The sequence below is a fragment of the Saccopteryx bilineata genome, chromosome 6 (genome assembly GCF_036850765.1).
Source record: "Saccopteryx bilineata isolate mSacBil1 chromosome 6, mSacBil1_pri_phased_curated, whole genome shotgun sequence".
In the NCBI taxonomy this organism is placed as follows: domain Eukaryota; kingdom Metazoa; phylum Chordata; class Mammalia; order Chiroptera; family Emballonuridae; genus Saccopteryx; species Saccopteryx bilineata.
In genome coordinates, this window is record NC_089495.1 from 203,270,017 (window position 1) to 203,294,106 (window position 24,090).

Sequence of the window (24,090 nt, forward strand, 5' to 3'; positions counted from 1 at the left end):
CTCCCGGGGCCTGCATGCAGGCCAGTATCGATCCATTTCTAATTAGCAGCTGTGCCAGTGCTTCTGACAGAGGTCAGGGCCTGTGCTGCTCAGCTGGCCTCTGGCCAAAGACCTACGCACCCTCTCAGGGTAGACCCAGAGAAGGAATACTCTTGTGATAGAAAAGGATCCCAGTTGAATATATGTATCCTGATTTATTGATGTCACCCCATTAAAAAAATAAAATTATAAAATAAAATAAAAAAAAAAAAGAAAAAAAGAAAAAGAAAAGGATCCCAGGCTGATCTTATCATAAGCAGCATGCAATTTTAGAGTTGAAGGTGTCCCTCAGGAGTATGAACTTTATTATAATAAGCTGAAGTCCAGAAGTGTCACTCATCCAAGTTGTACAGAAAAATAATGCAGATCTTACTTCTAGTTCTCTCCTCTCAATTAAGAGGTCCCAACTGGCTACACAATGGAGGACTCAGGAAACTTATTAAAAATACAGTTTTCACCCTGGCTGGATAACTCAGTTGGTTAGAGCATTGTCCCAAAGCGCAAAGGTTGTTGGTTCAATCCCCGGTCAGGGCACATACAGGAACAGATTGATGTTCCTGTCTCTCCCACTCTCTTCCTCTCTCTAAAATCAATAAAATAAGACTGACCAGGCAATGGTACAGTGGTAGAGTCGGCCTCATGTTCAAAACCCTGAGGTCACTGGCTTGAGCACAGGGTCACCAGCTTGAGCATGGGATCATAGACATGACCCCATGACCACTGGCTTGAGCAAGGGGTCATTGGCTTGGCTGGAGCTCCCTTATTTAGTGGTCCTACTTTATAGCAAGCCTCCTTCTCCCTGGCCGGTTTGCTCAGTGGATAGAGCATCAGTGCGGACATCCCAGGTTCAGTCTCCAGTCAGGGACCGCGTAAGTGACCATCTGCTTCTCTTCCCCTCCTTCTCCCTCATCTCTCTCTCTTCCTCTCTCACAGCCATTGGCTTGACTGGTTCAAACATTGGCCCCAGGCACTGAAGATAGCTCAGCTGATTTGAGCATCAGCCCCAAACAGGGGTTGTCGGGTGGATCCTAGTTGGGGCGCATGCGGGAGTCTATCTTCCCTCCTCTCATTCAATCAATCAACCAATCACTAAATAAATAACTAAATATAGCAAACCTCCTCAAAAACCCTGGAAAACAGGTTCAATCCCAGGCTGTGCCTATTGCAGTGGCATTATAAGAATTTTACAGTGAGAAGAGAAACAAAGGATAAAGGGTGGGGAGGGTGTGATGCAGAAGGGACAGCAGGAGGGCTCAGGGAGGAAGGAGCTGGAGGAAACAAGCGGTAAAGAGGCAAGAAAGGCACAAGGTGGGACAGCTTGGCCCTGAAGCTCCTTTTGCTGAGCCGTCCTCTGTATCTTTCAGGTAGAAAAAATAAGGTCACTCTGATGCTAGTGACAGAAATGAACCCTTTGCACCAAGATGAGGCTGAGTATGTTACCGTCACCTCAATCCACCCTTTGCTCAGGATAGGACTGTATCAAGAACTCAGGATAGGACTGTATCAAGAAGCGAAGTTCAGCCTGTCCAGGTGGTGGCGCAGTGGATAGAGTGTCGGACTGGGATGCGGAAGGTCCCAGGTTCGAGACCCCGAGGTCGCCAGCTTGAGCGCAGGCTCATCTGGCTTGAGCAAAGAGATCACCAGCTTGGACCCAAGGTCGCTGGCTCCAGCAGGGGGTTACTCCGTCTGCTGAAGGCCCACAGTCAAGGCACATGTGAGAAAGTAATCAATGAACAACTAAGAAGTTGCAATGTGCAATGAGAAACTGATGATTGATGCTTCTCATCTCTCTCCGTTCCTGTCTGTCTGTCCCTGTCTATCTCTGCCTCTGTAAAAAAAAAAAAGAAGAAGCGAAGTTCAGCCTGACCTGTGGGGATGCAGTGGATAAAGTGTCAATTTGGGACCGCTGAGGTCGCTAGTTCGAAACCCTGGGCTTGCCTGGTCAAGGCACATATAGGAGTTGATGCTTTCTGCTCCCCTCTCTCTGTCTCTCTAAAAAAAAACTGAATAAAATTAAAAATAAAATATATTTTTTTAAAAAGTGAAGTTCACCGAGCTCTACCAAACACCCCAAAGTATGACAGAGAAGCCCCTGGGCCCCAAACTCTAGAAGTATGAGAGGCAGGAGTCAGAAAGACATGGAGTTTAAAGTGGGGCCTGCCCAAGACCTATGCCTGCTGCTTAGGATCCTAGAGGAAAGCTCTCTGTCCTTCTCTGGGCCTCAGTTCATCTATAAAATAAGGGAACCTGGCCTATGGTGAAGCAGTGGATAAAATTCAACCTGGAATGCTGAGATCACCGGTTCAAAACCCTGGAACTTGCCTGGTCAAGACACACAAACAAGCAAGAAATGACTAACTAAAGTGAAGCAACTATGAGTTACTACTTCTTGCTTCCCCCCACCCCCCTCTGTAAAATCAATAAATAAGTTTTAAAAAAATCTTGAAAAAAAAAAGGGGAGTAAATTAAATGCTCTCTCAGGGCTGAGACTGCTTCTGAGTCCAAAGCTGCTTCCCATGGACAGTGATGTTTAATGTGGGAATTTTCCTAACATAGCAAGTCTTTTAACTTCATTCTTTCCACTCCACAAGGTAATGAACAGTTTGAAGCAAACGAAGAGCTGTCCCTGATACCATCATCCTTTTGGCCCTGTCCAAGCCTAGTTCCTGCCCAGACCTGTTTCGCATAGGTCACAAATAGATGCTCAGGCCCAAAGATGTGTTTTGTCTGACCCACAAAAGTTTATTTAAAGTTAACTAATATTTAAAACCAGATCTCATTTTCTATAAAAATGGTATTTCTAGGTTCTCTTAAAAGTATCAGCAAACTGGCAACACTAGAACCTCTGGAGTAATGATGAAATCTACTATAATTATGTAATTTTTTTTCTTTTGTTTTCTCTTTTTATCTAAAAAATTCATGTTAGTTATAATATTTAAACCAATCCAACTCCAAAATATCTCAGCACGCTGACACTTTGGAACGATATGCATTTTATCTTGTGACTTCATGTGCCATCTGATATGCAGCCATGTATCCCAGATTTAGGAAGTCCAACATAGTGTATCCAGTCACTCAAAAAACACTTAGGTCTCCCAGCAGGCTCTGGGAGAACATTAATTCACAAGACAAACATGGTTCCTGCCTTCACGGAGCTGATGGTCCAATGGGATATAATGGAAAGAAGCCATATATGCAGAATAGGAGGCACAAAGAAACACTACACTGAGGACTTTCGAGTATATTCCACAACATCGTGACCCCTTAGGCAAGTTGTTTAACTTCTCTGGACCTCTGTTTCCTTGTCTACAAAAGGAAAAGATTTGGCCCTGGCCGGTTGGCTCAGCGGTAGAGCATCAGCCTGGCGTGTGGGGGACCCGGGTTCAATTCCCGGCCAGGGCACATAGGAGAAGCGCCCATTTGCTTCTCCACACCCCCCCTTCTTCCTCTCTGTCTCTCTCTTCCCCTCCCACAGCCAAGGCTCCATTGGAGCAGAGATGGCCCGGGCGCTGGGGATGTCTCCTTGGCCTCTGCCCCAGGCGCTCGAGTGGCTCTGGTTGCGGCAGAGCGACGCCCTGGAGGGGCAGAGCATCGCCCCCTGGTGGGCAGAGCATTGCCCCTGGTGGGCGTGCCGGGTGGATCCCGGGCGCATGCGGGAGTCTGTCTGACTGTCTCTCCCCATTTCCAGCTTCAGAAAAAATACAAAAAAAAAAGGAAAAGATTTAATTAGGCAGACTTGGCCCTGGCCAGTTGGCTCAGCGGTAGAGTGTCGGCCCAGCGTGTGGAAGTCCTGGGTTCGATTCCCAGTCAGGGCACACAGGAGAAGTGCCCATTTGCTTCTACACCCTTCCCCCTCTCCTTTCTCTCTGTTTCTCTCTTCCCCTCCTGCAGCCAAGGCTCCATTGGAGCAAAACTGGCCCAGGCACTGATGTTGGCTTCATGGCCTCTGCCTCAGGAACTAGAATGGCTTTGGTTGCAAAGGAGCAACCCCCCCCCGAGATGGAAGAGCATCACCCTCTGGTGGGCATGCCAGGTGGATCCCAGTCAGGTACATGCAGGAGTCTGTCTGCCCCGCCCCCCGCCCTCCACCCCCCACTTCTTACTGGGCGGTGGGGTGGGGGTGGGGTTAGGCAGACTTTATAGGCTGCTCCTAAAAAGTCCTTTCCAGCTCAAAATTCTACTAACACCACAAGAACTTAGTCCAATACCATTTTTTGAGTTCCTAACACTTATTAGCTTCTTCCTTTTATCTGTAAAATCATGATCAGTTGTCATGGAAATTACCATGGTGTTCCACATACTAGATGATATTACAGTAATTACAAGAAGCCAAAGGAAAGAGGCAGCAAAAAGAGTCACTTACTCAGAAAGTCACCTACTTTCAACACATAGGAGCTACAGATCATTTGAGTTAGAAGGTTAAATAGAACAGGTACAGACTCATAAATAAAATAATTTTGATTTGCATTATATATCACACTTTTATCATGAGGCATCAGACCCACTTACCCCCAGCTTGTGTCAGAGGCTACAAAAAAATTTTACAAGGACAAAGTTCACTGAGCCTTGACTAGTCTGCTGTCCTTATGAAGTCCTAAAGCAAACCAAGACGGTTTTACTAGCCAACAGGGGCACAAAAAGTTCACAGTAAAATGAAGATAGATTGGCCTGCGGTGGTACCATGGATAAAGCATTGACCTGGAATGCTGAGATTGCTGGTTCAAAGCCCTGGGTTTGCCCGATCAAGGCACATATGACAAGCAACCAATGAACAATCTTAGTGAAGCAACTATGAGTTCTCTCTCACTGTCCCCCACCTTCTCTCTCTATAAAAATCAGTAAAATCTTTAAAAAATAAAATAAAGATAATGCAACTAGTCCCAAGGGACTAACAGCACTGTAACCAGGTAAAGTCCCTTCCCCGCCACGTGGCCCCCTACTCCACCCAGACCAAGCAGGTAGCAAAAATGAGTATAGCTGACCAAGTGTTTCAATGAAAAAAGCACTAGCCTGGTGATAAATGACCACTGGCACTGAACTTAGATATCAAAGAGACAATGGGAAATGGTCTAGACTTCGACAAACTTGAGAACAAATATGCCCTGCCCGAAGGAGCCAGCCAATGAAGAAGCGGCATATGGAGTAAAGGAGAGAAATAAAGAACATGATTCTGTAAACTCAAGCATTCTGCTAATTGGGCTGGTGTTCAAAGGCCTCCCCAAAGATCAGAGACTTGTGCCTTAGAGTCCAAATAAAAACCAAGCTACAAGCTTCTTAAATATGGACAGGCCAGTGCACGAGGAGTCATAAGACGGAGTCCGCAGGTAGAGGGCTCAGGGAGTGAAGCCTTCTGCAGAATAGCTAAGGACTATTTTCACTCCTGTGAACAGGAAAACTGCACAGTCAGCACCAGCCTCCAGCACCTGCTACCTCCTCAAATATCCTCCGCCCCCTTCAGGAAAAATCAGTCACCCTCACAGCCAACATGCCAAGGTCTCTGATCTCATCCACGGTACCTCCACTGAAAAGCAGCCCCAATCTCCCTAGGCTGGGGCCCAAATCAAAATAAAAACACTGCAGGTTAAACAAAGTAAGTATGCAGGCCAGATACAACCCAAGGGGCTGCCTGTTTGCAATCTCTGACCTAGAGAGTAAGATCTTCTGAAAATATCTGGAACTGAAAGGACTTCTGTCAAAGCAACTGCTTTTACAAGGAGCTATCCAGGGTCCTATATCACTTGGATTCTGAAGTTTAGAAACCATGATTCCACATCCTTCTCTGGATCCACAGTTAAAATATTTTCTAAAGTAAAGATATAAAGAAAACATTAGGGCCTAACCAGGCATTGGCAGAGGAGATAGAGCATCAAACTGGGATGCGGAGGACCCAGGTTCGAGATCCTGAGGTTGCCAGCTTGAGCGCGGGCTCATCTGGTTTGAGCAAAGCTCACCAGCTTGGACCCAAGGTCGCTGGCTTGAGCAAGGGGTTACTCGGTCTGCTGTAGCCCCACGGTCAAAGCACATATGAGAAAGCAATCAGTGAACAACTAAGATGTCGCAACAAAAAACTAATGATTGATGCTTCTCATCTCTCTCCGTTCCTGTCTATCTGTCCCTATCTATCCCTATCTCTCCTTCTGTCTAAAAAAAATAAAATAAAATAAAATAAAAAATTAAAATTAAAATTAAAAAGAAAAATAGTCTCATTATGGCCAAAACAGGCTCCATGTCTGAAACAGGGTATGATCCCAGTCCTGCCTAACAATATGCTCCTTGAAGACAGTCAGTCTTATTTATATGAGTATCACCCACAGCTTCCAGGACCATGCCATCACATGGTAGGCACTCAAATGGTCATAGACACAGAGAATACTACTCCTGTAAGAGCTCTCAGTGTACACAACAAAAACACCCAAAGCCCAGAAAACTTAAAATAGCCTGACCAAGCAGTAGTGCAGTGGAAAGAGCATTGTCCTGGGACACTGAAGACCCAGATTCAAAACCCCAAGGTCACCGGCTTGAGTGCGTGCTCACCAGCTTGAGCGTGGGATCATAGACATGACCCCCTGGTCTCTGGCTTGAGCAAGGGGTCACTGGCTTAGCTGGAGCCCATCAGTCAAGGCACATATGAGAAAGCAATCAATGAACAATTAAAGTGCCACAACTGAGTTGATGCTTCTCATCTCTCTCCCTCCCTGACTGTCTGTCCTTGTCTCTCTCTCTCTTGCTAAAATGATTTGTCCAAGCCCACAGAATAGGTAAGTGGAAAAGGAAAGCACCTTGGAGACAAGGTCCGTGTTGAACCCAAGGCTGCTGTGAGGCCTTTGGCATGTCACTCAGTCTTTCTCAGGCATTCTCTCTTCTGCAAAATACAAATAATGGCTATTTATGTGGAGGCCCGTGAAATGATAAAACACTGCCCTCTAGACACAACCAGCAATTTTCAGGAAACACGGAGGGTAGGGAAACATTAACACCCCCAGAGACGCAATGAGCAAAATTCAGAATAGGAAAAACGCTACAGAAAAAACCACCATTTCCTTCAATAAATAAAAAGCAGGGGGGAATGAACTTATAAATTAACAAATTTAAAAGACCTAAGGACCAATTACAATGTGTAAACTATAAATGAATCCTAATCAAACTGTAAAAATAAGATTGTGACATTTATGAGACAACTGAAAATTTAAACACAATCTGGATTTTAATTATATTAAGGAATTGTTAAGTTTTATAAGGTGTGATCATGGTATTGTGGTTCTGTATTTTAGTAATCTTTTAGAAATACATTGCAAAATATATATATATATTTTTTTTTTTTTTGTATTTTTCTAAAGTTGGAAACAGGGAGGCAGTCAGACAGACTCCCGCATGTGCCCAACCGGGATCCACCCGGCATGCCCACCAGGGGGGCGATGCTCTGCCCAGCTGGGGTGTTGCTCTGTTGCAATCAGAGCCATTCTAGCGCCTGAGGCAGAGGCCACAGAGCCATCCCCAGCGCCCGGCCCAACTTTGCTCCAGTGGAGCCTTGGCTGCAGGAGGGGAAGAGAGAGACAAAGAGGAAGGAGAGTGGGAGGGGTGAAGCAGATGGGCTCTTCTCCTGTGTGCCCTGACCGGGAATCGAACCCGGGACTCCTGCACGCCATGCCGACGCTCTACCACTGAGCAAACTGGCCAGGACCCCATTGCAAAATATTTAAAGATAAAATGATAGGCCCTGGCTGGTTGGCTCAGCGGTAGAGCCTTGGCCTGGCGTGCGGGGGACCCGGGTTCGATTCCCGGCCAGGGCACACAGGAGAAGCGCCCATTTGCTTCTCCACCCCCACCCCCTCCTTCCTCTCTGTCTCTCTCTTCCCCTCTCGCAGCCAAGGCTCTACTGGAGCAAAGATGGCCCGGGTGCTGGGGATGGCTCCTTGGCCTCTGCCCCAGGCGCTAGAGTGGCTCTGGTCGTGGCAGAGCGACGCCCCAGAGGGGCAGAGCATCGCCCCCTGGTGGGCAGAGCTTCGCCCCTGGTGGGCGTGCCGGGTGGATCCCGGTCGGGCGCATGCAGGAGTCTGTCTGACTGTCTCTCCCCGTTTCCAGCTTCAGAAAAATACAAAAAAACAAAAACAAAAAAATGATAGCTGAGATTTTCTTCAAAGCACAGGATGAGAAGTAGGTAGGGGTATAAATGAAAAAAGATTGTGAACTGTTGAAGCTGGGTGATGGGTGCATCATGGTTCATTAACCTGTTCTGCCTACTTTGTGTATGTTGGAAATTTTTCCTATTAAAAATAAAGAAGAAATGGTTAGGTTTAAATCCTGGCAATTCCATTTACTAAGAGTGTGACTTCTTTAAAAAAATTAATTTTTATAAGATTCTATTGTATTTACTGATTGCTTTTAGAAAAGAAGGATGGAAAGGTAGAAGAGTAGAAAGGAGGAATGGAGGGAGGGAGGGAGGAAAGAAGGGAGGGAGGGAAGAAGGGAGGGAGAGAATGGAGAAGGGAAGGAAGGAGGGAGAGAAACATCAACTTGTTGCTCCACCTATTCATGCATTCACTGGTTAATTCTCGTCTGTGCCCTAAATAAGGATCAAACTGGCAATCTTGGCACACTGGGACAACACTCCAACTGAGCTACCTGGCCAGGGTTGTGGACAAGGCCCACCGGGGGTAAGGACGACGAAGATGCAAAGACCCGACTCCGGGGACCAGGTTCAGTGACGCAGATCCTATTTATTCAGGAAGTAAGCTAGCTAATATACACAGGTTCAGCCTATAGGGTATTACAGCGTGTTCTTCAAAGCCAAAGGCTGAAAAGATCAGGGAGCTACCTGGTTAGTGCTGAGTCACTTCCTTATAGCGGGAGAGCTCCCTCCTGGGTGTGCCTAGAAGGGTTTCAGGTGCTGGAGTGTTCTTACAGCATCGCATCAGCCACAGCTGCTAGGAATGCGCTCTGCGCTCTACCTACACAGGGTATTGGAATATTTCTTAACCTCCATGTCTCATGTTTCCCATCTATATAAGGATCAACAGGACTTCTTAGGGTTGAGGTGAGACTGAACATGATTTTTTTTTTTTTTACAGAGTCATAGATGGGAACAGACAGACAGGAACAGAGAGAGATGAGAAGCATCAATCATTAGTTTTTCGTTGCACATTGCGACCTTAGTTGTTCACTGACTGCTTTCTCATATGTGCCTTGACCGCAGGCCCTCAGCCGACCGAGTAACCCCTTGCTCAAGCCAGTGACCTTGGGTCCAAGCTGGTGAGCTTTTGCTCAAACCAGATGAGCCCACGCTCAAGCTGGTGACCTCAGGGTCTTGAACCTGGGTCCTCGGCATCCCAGTCCAACGCTCTATCCACTGCGCCACCGCCTAGTCAGGCGATTTTTTTTTTTTTTTAATATATGGGCAGTCCCGGGGCTACAAACAAGATAGGTTCTATAGTTTTGGGGTTTTTTTGTTTGTTTGTTTATTTGTTTGTTTGTTTTGGTGAGAGAAGGGGAGAGCCAACAGAGAGAGGGAAGGGCAGATAAGGACAGAAAGACAGACAGAAAGGGAAGAGAGATGAGAAGCATCAAATCTTTGTTGAGGCACCTTACTTGATCATTGATTGTTTTCTCATATGTGCCTGGACCGGGGTGCTATAGCAGAGGGAGTGACCCCTTGCTCAAGCTGGCGATCTTGGGGCTTCATACATGGGTCCTCAGCATCCCAGGCCGATGCACTATCCACTGCTCCACTGCCTGGTCAGGCAGGTTTGTCTTAAGTTGGAACAGGTACATTTACCTATTAAATGCAACTTAGATGTTTGTCTTGACATAGTATTTATTTTTACCTTCCTGTGCATATAAATACTGAAACATTTCAAACCTACAGAACCTACCTTTTTCATAACCCAGGGACTGCCTATATAAAGATTTATATATGGTTTACATATATTTATAAGATTTATATACATATTATAAACTTATAGATGTAATATATTTCTATATAAACCTATATACACTGCTTACAAAAATTAGGGGATCAGGGACCATGCAGATACTCCAGTACTTTCAACCTTTTGTCTAGTGCATGTTCACCAATGAAATAAAAGTTTTGCATCTCATTTGCATAACTGAACAACTTTCTTTGACTTGTCATTTGCTTTTCTGATGTTCTTGTTTAATAAACTATCAAATGCTTTTTTATCACTTCATATTCATTTTGAAATATCCCCTAACTTTTGTGAACATATATAATATAGGAATATATATTTATATATAACAGAATTTTATATATAAATATGTTAATGATATATTCCTTTTTTTTTAAATGAGAGAGACAGAGACAGAAAGAGAGACAGACAGAAAGGGAGAGAGATGAGAAGCATCAACTTTTGTGCAACACCTTAGTTGTACACTGATTGCTTTCTCCCATGTGCCTTGACCAGAGGGCTCCAGCCAAGCCAGTGACACCTTGTTCAAGCCAGCGACCATTGAGTCATGTCTATGATCCCACAATCAAGCCAGTGACCCTGCGCTCAAGCTGGTGAGCCTGCACTCAGGCCGGATGAGCCCGTGCTCAAGCTGGGAACCTCAGGGTTTTGAGCCCGGGTCCTCTGCATCCCAGGCCAATGCTCTATCCACTGTGTCACCACCTGGTCAGGCTGTTAATGATATTTATATAAATTCATATATATATATATAAATTTCTGGCCCTGGCCAGCGGTTCAGTGGATAAAGCATCAGCCAGGTGTATGGATGTCCTGGGTTTGATTTCTAGTCAGGGCACACAAGAGAAGTAGACCATCTGCTTCTCGTTCCCTCCCACAGTCAGTGGCTCGAATGGTTCGAGCATCAGCCTGGACACTGAGCATAGCTTGGTTGGTCCCAGTGCATCAGCCTCAGGCACTAAAAATAGCTTGGTTGATTCGAGCATCGGCTCCCAATGGGGGTTACTGGGTGGATCCTAGTAGGAGGGCATGCGGAAATCTGTCTCACCATCTTCCCTCAAAAAAAAAAATTTCTATACACACACACACAAAGAGGACTTAATACATAGTATCCATCAGTCTACAGCTCTATTAATATGAACACAAGGTACTAAATATGGTATCTTCACACAGTAGGCTCCAATTCATGGTAGCTATTATTAATGTGAAAGGCAGAGTTAGGTCTAGAACCTAGGTCAGACTTTTAACCAAGTACTTGTCTGGTATCCTCAACAAAAGGCCTAAGTATCCTCTGATGAATGGCAGCTCTAACACCCCCAATCTCTCCTGACCAACACCCCAGGCCCTGACAGACAGGACCAGGAGCTGACTAATGTTTAACATGAAAGTGCCACTCTCCGGGAGCAGGAAGGGCCACCTTATTTCCCCCAACCAGGTAATGTAAGGTACATTTTCTAACATTTGCTGACAGAACGAAGAAAGAAGGCTCTAAGACATGATCAATATTCATGCCAGCTTTCAAAGTGATTTTGGTAAAACTACAGAAAATAAACACCCAGCTAGAGTCCACACGGCAGGATAAAGCTGACAAAGAAATGGCAATTTTTCCCTGAGCAAATATACAAGTAACAGATGAGCACTAAAAGACTAAGCTCGTTAGATTTTGGCATTCTCCTCCCTCCTCTTCCATTTTAAAAGAAGACAAACTCTCTTTTGACACACTTCAAGTATGATTGTGTGCTGGATTAATCTCTCCCTTGAAATGATGTAATTATAGGCAAACTCATTCTCAAATTCTATCCAGTTTAAATATAAGTTAGCTCCAGAACGGTACGACCTTTTCCACCTGCTCCAGGAGGCTATGAGAAGGCATCACCCACCCCCAAAGTACGGGCCACAATCGCCCCCTCTGCTCATTAGCAGGAACATGTCGTCTAATCACTCATCTGTGTTTCTGCTCAAGTTGTTCTCATTGCACAGAATGTCCTCTCTGCATCTCCGCCATCTAAATCTCCTGTGAACATACTTCCCCGGAAAAAGCGGAGGTAAGAGAGAAGCACAGCAACTGAGAAAACATATCTGGGTGTTGCTTCTGGTTAGACTGGAAGACCACCGGACACAGAAATATTGCTGTGTCATAATTTATAAACACAGTCCAGACAGAATATAGAAATTGGGATGGTCCTAGATAATACACAGGCACTATGCTTATCCTACAAGGCCCACCTCAAATACTCCTCCATAAATGTTACCTGCAAACCACACCCCCAACAAATGAAGCAATTTGTTGAAATTCCCAATCACTTTACCCTTTTACGGTACTACTACCTGAAAATCCATATATACACCAACCAGAATGGCTTACTTAAAATGAAAAAAAGCCCTGGCCGGTTGGCTCAGCGGTAGAGCGTCGGCCTAGTGTGCGGAGGACCCGGGTTCGATTCCCGGCCAGGGCACACAGGAGAAGCGCCCATTTGCTTCTCCACCCCTCCGCCGCGCTTTCCTCTCTGTCTCTCTCTTCCCCTCCCGCAGCCAAGGCTCCATTGGAGCAAAGATGGCCCGGGCGCTGGGGATGGCTCTGTGGCCTCTTCCTCAGGCGCTAGAGTGGCTCTGGTCGCAACATGGCGACGCCCAGGATGGGCAGAGCATCGCCCCCTGGTGGGCAGAGCGTCGCCCCTGGTGGGCGTGCCGGGTGGATCCCGGTCGGGCGCATGCGGGAGTCTGTCTGACTGTCTCTCCCTGTTTCCAGCTTCAGAAAAGTGAAAAAAAAAAAAAAAAATTAAAATGAAAAAAAAATGACAATGCTAAGTGTTGCCAAGGATGTGGATGGAGCCCAGCTGATGAGAGTATGATCCAGGAGGCCTTTGAAGACTGTTTGGCAATAACTTCTGAACTGAACACACACCTACCCTATGACTATGAGGGTCAGAACACTCACTTCTTATTCCCCCTGAACAGTGTGCCTAAGTCTTTTGGCTCCATGATTGCCGTGTATAAATGCTTCCATCATTGTTCTTCCAGTCCCGGAAGCTGGTTCAGAGCCCTCTTCACGATCACTCCAGCCCAGAGAGGTCTCCTTCTACGGAAAACTCTCTGCCATTTAACTATTACCTCTGACAAATGACTCGTGGATTCTTTACATATAAATTACATCCTCTGATCTAGGCTTCTGGACCAAGCTCTCCACATCAAAATGCCTTATTATTAACCTCATCTTCATGATTATCTAATCTCCCCAAAGTCCACAGGTTTCCTGAAGGCGAGAATATGCTTTAGACATTCATATTCCTCACAGCTGAAAGGAAGGCACGCAGTGTGCTCCGTACAGTTTAGCCAACTGATTTCAATACTGTCCCTGACCTTATTTGTTCCCCCGCATACTTCCTCTTTTCCAGACCTCACAGGCATTGCTAAATTGTGGGAAGAAAACATGAACACAATATGGCATCCAAAATTAACATTTCCTTTTTGAGGGTAGCAAAAAGGGAAGTGGAAGAACCTTTCAAGATCAAGGTAAATTCAATATTCCCTCAATGTCCTAAGGCTCCATGCTGCAAAATGTTCAAAGAAGGCTGGCGGACAGTGGCCGAGGACTTCAAGAACAACAATTTAATCACATAAGTCAAAAATTGATCAGAAGCCAGAAACCACCCCTCAAATAATTCCACTTGTGCCTGACTGGTGGTGGCACAGTGGAAAGAACATTAATCGGGGACACTGAAATCCAAGGTTCGAAACCCCAAGGTCACAGGCTTGAGCATGAGATCATCAACATGATCCTGGGGTTACTGGCTTGAAGCCCAAGGTCGCTGGCTTGAGCAATGGGTCATCACTGGCTTGGCTTGAGCCCCCTGGTCAAGGTACGTATGAGAAGCAATCAATGAAAAACTAAAGTGCCTGACCTGTGATGGCACAGTGGATAAAGCGTCAACCTGGAAACGCTGAGGTCTCTGGTTCAAAACCCTGGGCTTGCCTGGTCAAGGCACATATGGGAGTTGATGCTTCCTGCTCCTCCCCCCCTCCCCTCCCTATAATGAATCAATAAAATCTTAAAAAAAAAACAAACAAAACTAAAGTGATGCAATTGTGAATTGATGTTTCTCATCTCTCTCCCTTTCTGTCTCTCTCTCTCTCTCTCATACACACACACACACAGACAATTCCACTTGCAAGCAAAATAGCTATTTTATTTCAAAACTGAGTACAATAAAACTTAAAATGATCCAATATAAAATTCCACTTTCTTCATTCCTAAATAAGAAGTAGACAACATCAAACGTTTCTTAAGTCAGCCAGAGAACTGACAGGAGAACAGTGAAAGCACGAGGCAAATGTGTGGGCACCCAACCTGAAGGGACCTGGATGCTGCCCCTACCCTGACGGTCCTGAGTCCATACACTGGGTGCCAGACATCTCAGTGACAGAGGCTAATGTCTGGGTAACAAGCAAGAGGAAGGGAGCGAGGGAGGGAAAGCCAAAAATAAATCGAAACAGTTCTCCTTGCCCAGTCATATATCCATCAATTTGGCTATTTCCAGTCAGAACCCTCAACCAAAATATCTGGGCCAGGGCAGAAGGGTTAAGAAGCAACTAGGATCTCTTAGACTTAGCTGTCTTCCTCTCAAGACAGAAAATAACTCATGGCCTGACCTGTGGTGGCGCAGTGGATCAAGTGGCAACCTGGAACACTGAGGTCACTGGTTCGAAACCCTGAGCTTGCCTGGTCAAAGGATATATTAGGAATTGATGCTTTCTGCTCCTCCCCTCCACTTCTCTCTCTCTAAAATAAAAAATAAAAAAAACAAAAAGAGCTTGACCAGGCGGTGGCGCAGTGGATAGAGCGTCGGACTGGGATGCAGAGGACCCGGGTTCGAGACCCCGAGGTCACCAGCTTGAGCGTGGGCTCATCTGGTTTGAGCAAAAAGCCCACCAGCTTGAACTCAAGATCGCTGGCTCCAGCAAGGGGTTACTCGGTCTGCTGAAGGCCCGCGGTCAAGGCACATATGAGAAAGCAATCCATGAACAACTAAGGTGTTGCAACACGCAATGAAAAACTAATGATGCCCTGGCCAGTTGGCTCAGCAGTAGAGCATCGGCCTGGCGTGCGGGGGACCTGAGTTCGATTCCCAGCCAGGGCACATAGGAGAAGCGCCCATTTGCTTCTCCACCCCTCCACCCCTCCTTCCTCTCTGTCTCTCTCTTCCCCTCCCGCAGCGAGGCTCCATTGGAGCAAAGATGGCCCGGGCGCTGGGGATGGCTCCTTGGCCTCTGCCCCAGGCGCTAGAGTGGCTCTGGTAGCGGCAGAGCATCGCCCCTGGTGGGCGTGCCGGGTGGATCCCAGTCGGGCGCATGCAGGAGTCTGTCTGACTGTCTCTCCCTGTTTCCAGCTTCAGAAAAAAAAAAAAGAAAGAAAAACTAATGATTGATGCTTCTCATCTCTCTCCGTTCCTGTCTGTCTATCCCTCTCTCTGACTCACTGTCTCTGTAAAAAATAAATAAATTTAAAAAAAAGAAAGAAAAAAGAAAAAGAAAAGAATCTGTGGCAGGAATAACTTCCTTAGTTTTTACGTTCTCCATAAGGAAAGCACATAGTAGGTGCTCCAGATTCCCGGATGAATGACGGCTGAGCTTAGGAATGAAAAGCAGTTGGATTTCCCCAGCGTAATCATATTACAGCAGGTAGGCAACCTACTTAGCACGGTAAATCTACCTAAAACCCTAATTTTAGTAAGAATTGACTTTAATTGATGTGAAAATCAATTTAGGGCGAGTCTTTAAGGTCTGAAGAAAAGATATTCTTGTATTCAACTGATTCAGGCACAGCTATCATTACTAGATTGACAGCACCATCCCTCACTGCCAGCTTACAGCTCTCTGCAGGAACAAAGTCCTGAAGCTTTAAAACGGTCTACACAAGCGGGGAACATTTGACTTCTCAGTGCAGCATGATCGTCCCTTCCAGAAAGGAAACCCAGACCGACACAAATAATGAGTTATGGAAATGATGCTTCTGAAGCTACTGCTCAGCTTGCTTTCCCACTAGCACGAAGAATTACAAAGGAAACTAGACCAACAGATAGACAACAGTACCTTTAACTAGGCTTAATAAAATAAACAGCAAAATACCAGGTAAACGCCTCTGGAATGAAGAAAACCTAGCCAATAACATTAAGTTTCTAAACCTGGACTTCTAAAAGAGAACGCTTACTTAGAATAAAGCAATGATTCTTACCCTAACAAACAGAAGGTGTATTCAGTCTCTACAGATGGCATTTCAAGGGCCAGGTAACCCCAGTACAGTTATCTCTCATAAAGCTCTAAGGAAATGCAAATTTCTGGTCTAGTGTTTTTCCAGTCCTAGTGCTGATTGGAAATCTTTATAGTGTTATTTTCTCTTTATTATATGGTTTTAAACAGTTTGCTACATATTGTAATTTTTCACTGTCTTGGACCCCAAGTTTGTCCCATGGGACAACAGCTCCAAGTTTACAATTTGAAAAATTCATCTCACAAGCAATTTTTCAACACCTGTCCATTCTAAAAAGCAATATCCATCTGTTGATACACTGAAAGGTATCTGCGAACCCAGAATTTAACCTTCTGAGATCTCTCAATGCTCTTGCAAAGCCCTTTCTCCTTCCAGAAATGAATTTTTAAGTCATTTCCATAAAACCAGAAATTCAGTCTGCTGAGAGGTAAAAAAATCATTCAAGATTATCTACTCCAGCCTGACCAGGAAGTGGCACAGTGGACAGAGTGTCGGACTGGGATGCAGAGGACCCAGGTTCAAGACCCTGAGGTCGCCAGCTTGAGCGCGGACTCATCTGGTTTGAGCAAAGCTCACCAGCTTGGACCCAAGGTCACTGGCTCGAACAAGGAGTTACTTGGTCTGCTGAAGGCCCACGGTCAAGGCACGTATGAGAAAGCAATCAATGAACAACTAAGGTGTCGCAACAAAAAACTAATAATTGATACTTCTCATCTCTCTCTGTCCCTGTCTATCCCTCTCTCTGTCTCTGTAAAAAAAAAAAAAAAAAAGATTATCTACTCCAACCTCCTTGTTTTACAGACAGAAAGGCTGAGATCCTAGAGAGTATTAGGTAACTGCAATTAATATGAGTCTGGCAAGTATCAAAAGCCCACTGAGCCTGACCAGGCAGTGGCACAGTGGATAGAGCGTCGGACTGGGATGCAGAGGACCTGGGTTCAAGACCCCGAGGTCGCCAGCTTGAGTGCAGGCTCATCTGGTTTGAGGAAGAGCCCACCAGCTTGAACCCAAGGTCGCTGGCTCCAGCAAGGGGTTACTCGGTCTGCTGAAGGCCCGCGATCAAGGCACATATGAGAAAGCAATCAATGAACAACTAAGATGTTGCAACGCGCAATGAAAAACTGATGATTGATGCTTCTCATCTCTCTCCGTTCCTGTGTGTTTGTAAAAAATAAAATAAATAAATAAATAAATAAATAAAAGCCCACTGAATGCTATTCCCCGCCGTTTAACTGCAATGGGCCTGTTGGGAGAATGGCCAGATTTGCACCTTCGTCAGGGAAGTCCTCCAAATACATGTGTCTGGGCCTCAGAAAACCTGAGTATTCAACCACAAACTCTCCACCCCTACCCCAGCATAGAGAACAGGGCAGCAGACAGCCTAAATGGCTCTTTTGGGATGTAGATTAGAATCTAGGGATAATATCCTATCATTTCTCCCCTCTCCAGGGAGGTACAGCACATGAAGGTCATTATGAAGTGACAGAAAGACACTAAAACTCAGAAGAAAAAGTAAGAGTTACAGAAACAGTCAGAAAAGATAACTAACAATGACTCTTGGCAGATGCCTGACTCTATTCACTTAAGAGGTGAAAGTGACTAGAAAGAAACCTTCAATCCTTTTTTGTTCTCAGTCCCCACATTTTGGACCTCCCAGATTTCATGGAGAAACAGGCCAAAGAAGAAAAGGAGCTTTGCCAAGCCCACACACTGAGTTAGTAGCAAGGACCAGATAAAATGGGCCTGGGTTCATGACTAGGCTCACAATTTCCTCACTGCCCCCCCTCCCCTCCCTCTCTAGTCCTGGGAGTCTATGAGCTGTACCCCACCACGGACCTACAGTATCCTTACAGTATCCAGGGGACAGCTGTGGAACAGCAGGCTAGCATAGCATGACTGCTGTCATCTTCTCCCCTCTAGCTGTACCTTTTATACATGAATCTAAAAAGGAGTAAAACTAGGTTTTTATAGACACTCATGTGAAAACTCTATCTCCACCCTTAACCCCCTACTATTGCCTAAGAGAAAAGGAAAGGGAGGGAAAGAGAGAAGGGGAGAGAGGAAGGGGGAGGGGGAGAGGGAGAGGGAAAGAAAATACCTCCCCAAGAGGTGTTCTGTCTAAATTATCATCTAGAATCCTAAAATATTATTGCTAGAAAGGACCCTTGGAGTCATCTAGTCATTATATTCTCTCATTATTCAGATAACTAAGCCTGGACCTTTGCCACCTGACCAGAAGACTAGAGCAGAGCAGATCTCCGGACTCCTGTCCCACCTTGACTTGCCCACTCCACGCTCTCATGAGGAAAGCTCAACATGCTTGAATCTGTTTGCTGTCTTATTACCCATCTCTATCTATTTATTTTTAAGACTTTATTCATTTTAGAGAGAGAGAGAGAAAGAGAGAGAAGGGGGGAAAAGTAGGAAGCATCAACTCCCATATGTGCCTTGACCAGGCAAGCCTAGGGTTTATTCAAGATGGTTGCAACGGGGGAGAGATTGGACTTAACTCTGAAATAAATGCATCCTCAGCATTCCAGGTCAATGCTTTATCCACTGCGCCACCACAGGTCAGTCTACATTACCCATATCCAGAACACTTCACACACAGAGTTGGTATCAGGACAAAATTTCAATTTCACAAACATATACACCATATCCCACTCCAAGTACACAGACAGAGAAACAGAATATTGAGAGGTTAAAATACAGCATTTAACACCATCTTAACCGCCAGCAAGTTATGAGGATCCATAAACACCTTCTAGGAACCCCAAAACATCCCTCTTGTGCCTTTATGAAAAGAGGGAAGCACAAAAAGAGAGCATTTGATAAAGGTAATCCATTGAATTGTCCTGAGTAGTTCTGATCTGCTATCATTGCACTGCTAGTCAGGATCACTGCCGGCCGGATAGTCAGAAAGGTAGGTGCAAGCAAGGCGAGGGTAGAGGGTTCTCTGGGTTCTACTTCAAGGGTGGGTCTCTGGAAGATTAGAAGGGCTGAGAAGAGATCTTGAAAAGGCTTCAGTGATAAGAAACTTCAATCCACAGAGCAGGGAGAAGAGGAGAAAGCTTAATCAAGGGTTCTCAATCTGGGGCTGCATGCCACACCCTACTACAGATTCGAACTAATCATAATTTTGCATTTACAGAGCACCATGAGGTTAAAGGAAGCAGCACTAAGAGTGCCAGCTTTGCCAATCACAAAAAAGGCAAATACTGTATGACTCCACTTACACGAGATACCTGGAACAAATTCATAAACACAAAATAGAACAGTGGTGCCAGGGACTAGGGTAGAGGGGATCAAGGAGTTACCGTTTAATGGGTACAGTTTCAATTGGGAAAGATGAAAAATTTAGATGGATAGTGGCAATGCTTGCACTTCAACGTGGATGTACTTACTGCCACAGAACTGCACATTTTAAAATGGTTGAAATTAGCCCTGGCAAGTAGTTCGGTTGGTTACAGCGTTGTCCTAATACATCAAGATTGCAGGTTCAATCCCTAGTCAGGACACATACAAGAATTAACTAATGGCCTGACCAGGTGGTGGCACAGTGGATAGAGTGTCAAACTGGGATGCGGAGGACCCAGGTTCAAGACCCCGAGGTGGCCAGCTTGAGTGCAGGCTCATCTGGTCTGAGCAAGGCTCACCAGCTTGAGCCCAAGGTCGCTGGCTCACACAGTCTGCTATAGCCGACCCCCCTCCGGTCAAGGCACATACAAGAAAGCAATCAATGAACAACTAAGATGATGCAACAAAGATTTGATGCTTCTCATCTCTCTCCCTTCCTGTGTGTCCCTCTCTCTGACTCTCCCTGTCTCTGTCACAAAATAAATGAATAAATAAAATTAAAATGCTTAAAAAAAAGAATTAACTAATGGATGCATAAATAAGTGGAACAATAAATTGATGTTTCTTTCTCTCTAAAAATCAATAAATGAAAAAAATTTTAATGGTTAAACTGGTAAATTTTATCTTAGGTATATTTTCACAAAATAAAGCACACCAGTTTTAATGTTATACTGTCTGCACTTATCAACTGTGTGACTCTGAGAAAGTGATGTAACCTCTCTAAGCCTATTTCTTCTTCTATAAAACAGGGATAATAATAATACCTAATTCATACAGTTCTCTAAGGATTAAATGAGATACTCCAGGCCCTGGCCGGTTGGCTCAGTGGTAGAGTGTCAGCCTGGCGTGCAGGAGTCCCGGGTTCGATTCCCGGCCAGGGCACACAGGAGAAGCGCCCATCTGCTTCTCCACCCCTCCCCCTCTCCTTCCTCTCTGTCTCTCTCTTCCCCTCCCACAGCCAAGGCTCCATTGGAGCAAAAGATGGCCCAGGCGGCCCTGGTTGGTTGGCTCAGCGGTAGAGCGTCGGCCTAGCGTGTGGAGGACCTGGGTTCGATTCCCGGCCAGGGCACACAGGAGAAGCGCCCATTTGCTTCTCCACCCCTCTGCCGCGCCTTCCTCTCTGTCTCTCTCTTCCCCTCCCGCAGCCAAGGCTCCATTGGAGCAAAGATGGCCCGGGCGCTGGGGATGGCTCTGTGGCCTCTTCCTCAGGCGCTAGAGTGGCTCTGGTCGCAACATGGCGACGCCCAGGATGGGCAGAGCATCGCCCCCTGGTGGGCAGAGCATCGTCCCTGGTGGGCGTGCCGGGTGGATCCCGGTCGGGTGCGTGCGGGAGTCTGTCTGACTGTCTCTCCCTGTTTCCAGCTTCAGAAAAATGCAAAAAAAAAAAAAAAAAAAGATGGCCCAGGCGCTGGGGATGGCTCTGTGGCCTCTGCCTCAAGCGCTAGAATGGTTCTGGATGCAACAGAGCGACGCCCCAGAGGGGCAGAACATCGCCCCCTGGTGGGCATACCAGTTGGATCCCGGTTGGGCGCATGAGGGAGTCTGTCTGACTGCCTCCCCATTTCCAGCTTCGGAAAAATGAAAAAAAAAAAAAAAATGAGATACTCCACTGAAAGTGCCTAATCCAGTGACTGGCACATGCTAAGTACTTAATAAATACTAGCTACTATTCCTACTACTCACAATTACTACCATTCACTTTCTTTTTTTCTTTTTTTTTCTTCATTTTTTCATTTTTCTGAAGCTGGAAACAGGGAGACAGTCAGACAGACTCCCGCATGCGCCCAACCGGGATCCACCCGGCACGCCCACCAGGGGCGACGCTCTGCCCACCAGGGGGCGATGCTCTGCCCATCCTGGGCGTCGCCATGTTGCGACCAGAGCCACTCTAGCGCCTGAGGCAGAGGCCACAGAGCCATCCCCAGCGCCCGGGCCATCTTTGCTCCAATGGAGCCTTGGCTGCGGGAGGGGAAGAGAGAGACAGAGAGGAAAGCGCGGCGGAGGGGTGGAGAAGCAAATGGGCGCTTCTCCTGTGTGCCCTGGCCGGGAATCGAACCCGGGTCCTCCGCACGCTAGGCCGATGCTCTACCGCTGAGCCAACCGGCCAGGGCAACTACCATTCACTTTCACAACCATTTTTTTACAGTCCCTACACAACCCTGTGAGAGTTCAGATAAGAAAACTGAGACTCGGAGAGCCACAGTGAAAGGCTTAGTTCATGATTTTACATCAAATCCTCTGCCCAGGACAGGTGTCCTGTCCTTGTCACTTATTAATTCAGTGATCTAAGTAAGGCAAGTGCCCTTACTTTGCTGTGTCTCAATTCTCAATGCTAACTGTGCAACCTCTAACGCCCTCACAAGACTGGATTAGAAATAAAATCAGATAATGGTTACAGAACAGTACTGTTAAGTACTATACAATAAACGTGGTGACTTATGGGAACTAGCCTATCTGCATACAAAATCTGGCCTCCCCCTAATGCTAAACTTGAGACTCGTAGAGTGGCTGAGACTGAAGAACTTCCCTGTGATTTCCATTTACTCAGGATTCCTGGTCTTAAGGCCTGCATAAGTATTCAATAACTTAGCAGCCATTCAAAAGGTGGCAAGGTATGCGGAAATAAAAATATTACTGAACTGAGAAGCAGAAGACTGGGAATTCTAGTTCTGATTCTGTCACTACAGCAGACTGGGAATTTAGACCTACTTCCCCTTTCCAAACTTTAATTAAAAGGGAAGGGGGGGCCTGACCAGGCAGTAACACAGCGGAGGACCCAGGTTCGAGACCCTGAGGTTGCCAGCTTGAGTGCGGGCTCATCTGGTTTAAGCAAAGCCAAGGTTGCTGGCTTGAGCAAGGGGTTACCCGGTCTGCTGAAGGCCCATGGTCAAGGCACATAAGAGACAACAATCAATGAACAACTAAGGTGTCACAACGGAAAACTGATGATTGATGCTTCTCATCTCTCTCCATTCCTGTCTGTCTGTCCCTATCTATCCTTCTTTCTGTAAAAAAAAAAAAAGGGAAGAGGGGAGAGGGAAAGAGGGCAGGTTGAAAAGTTGTACCAGATGATCTCTGAGACCCCTTCCTGCACCTGCATATTGCAACTCAAATCCAGAACCTTGGAGGGGTAAGTTCCAGACTCCAAAGAACTAATGCAAACATCAGAAGACTCCTCATGATATGGCCTAGGAACTCCCCTGCTTGGTTTTTAGGCCCTTCCCACACGTAGATCAAATACAATGAAAACTTAGAACACTTGCCAAAGTTAATTTCAGTTCACTTTTATCCCTCTGGGCCTTAACTGAAAACGGGAGAAATAAAATCCTATTTGAGGGCAAGGAGCTGAAGTAGTTCGCTTAAGCCACTTCCTGCTCCTCCGCCCCCAACCAGGAGCTGTACTTCTAAACACTATAGAGAACACCGAAGGTTTGGGCGGAGGAACATGCCATAAACGTTACAGAGGATGGACCTTAGTTTTCCTTGAGCCAAAAGCCCAGAGAACTTGAGTGTACTTGAGATCTGGAGTCTCCTACATCCATCAACTTCTCACGGGCAATACTTGCAAAAAATTCATAATAACCTCCTTTCCCTTGGAATTCCAGTAACCCCAGAATGGGATTTCATCCCTAGTATACTTGGCCAGGAGTCTGGGAGAACGGAATCGTGTTCAACGGCGTGACCCAAGGGTTAAGTCAAATCCCTGTGCACAAAGAGATTACAGAAGTTCACACTAATAAACAGATACTAACACCACGGCTTTACACTCTGTGACTACTAACTGTAACTTGAAACAAATTATCTAACCTCTCTGCACCTTGATTTCTGCTTGTGTATAAAGGGAGATAACGCCAAAAGGCCGCCGTGGGCACTCAATGAAATAAGACGTGGAGTTTCAGAGTCAAGTCCATTCACTTTAACCGGTTGGTATTAAGCACTTCTTTCACACGTTACATAGTTTCCCTCCCTGAATCTGAAAATACCCTTCCAGACGACTTTCTTTTCTCCATTTCACGGACGGACAAACTGAGGCTCGGCCGCGAAGGGGACGGCGTTAAGCGCGGGACAGCGCCCTAGCTCGAGGGCCTGTTGTCCATCCCCCGTAAGCGCAAGGTGTGCACCGCGCCCAGGACCCGCAAGAGAGGGAGCCGAGGAGGCGCCGGGCCGGGGAGAGGAGGAAGGAGCAGTGTGGCGCGCCTCCGGCAGCCCGCACCCGCAGCCCGGGAGGGAGAGCCTTCCCGATGCCCGGGGCCGGGGCCCGAGCCCAGCCAGGCCCGGCACGGCCCGCCCGAGGCCTCCCCCGCGCGCCGCCAATCCCCCTCCTCCCCTCGCGGGGCGGGGCGTGAGCACAAAAGACTCCAACTTCCGAGCGGGCGCCGGCCCACCGCACCAACTCCGGCCCCGGCCCCGGCCCCCGGCCCGTCCGGCGGGGACGGGGCGGCCGCGGGCGGGCCGGGGACCCGGGGCGGCGGGCCTAGGTGGGGGCAAGTCCGGGGGGAGGGAGGG

At 46.6% G+C, this 24,090-nt stretch overlaps 1 protein-coding gene across 4 annotated transcripts in view; it reads right to left on the reverse strand.

Moving 5' to 3' along the window:
- Positions 1-24,090, reverse strand: part of RALY (RALY heterogeneous nuclear ribonucleoprotein) — an 85,477-nt gene that overhangs the window by 60,785 nt on the left and 602 nt on the right. The gene's annotated exons all lie outside the window — the stretch shown is intronic.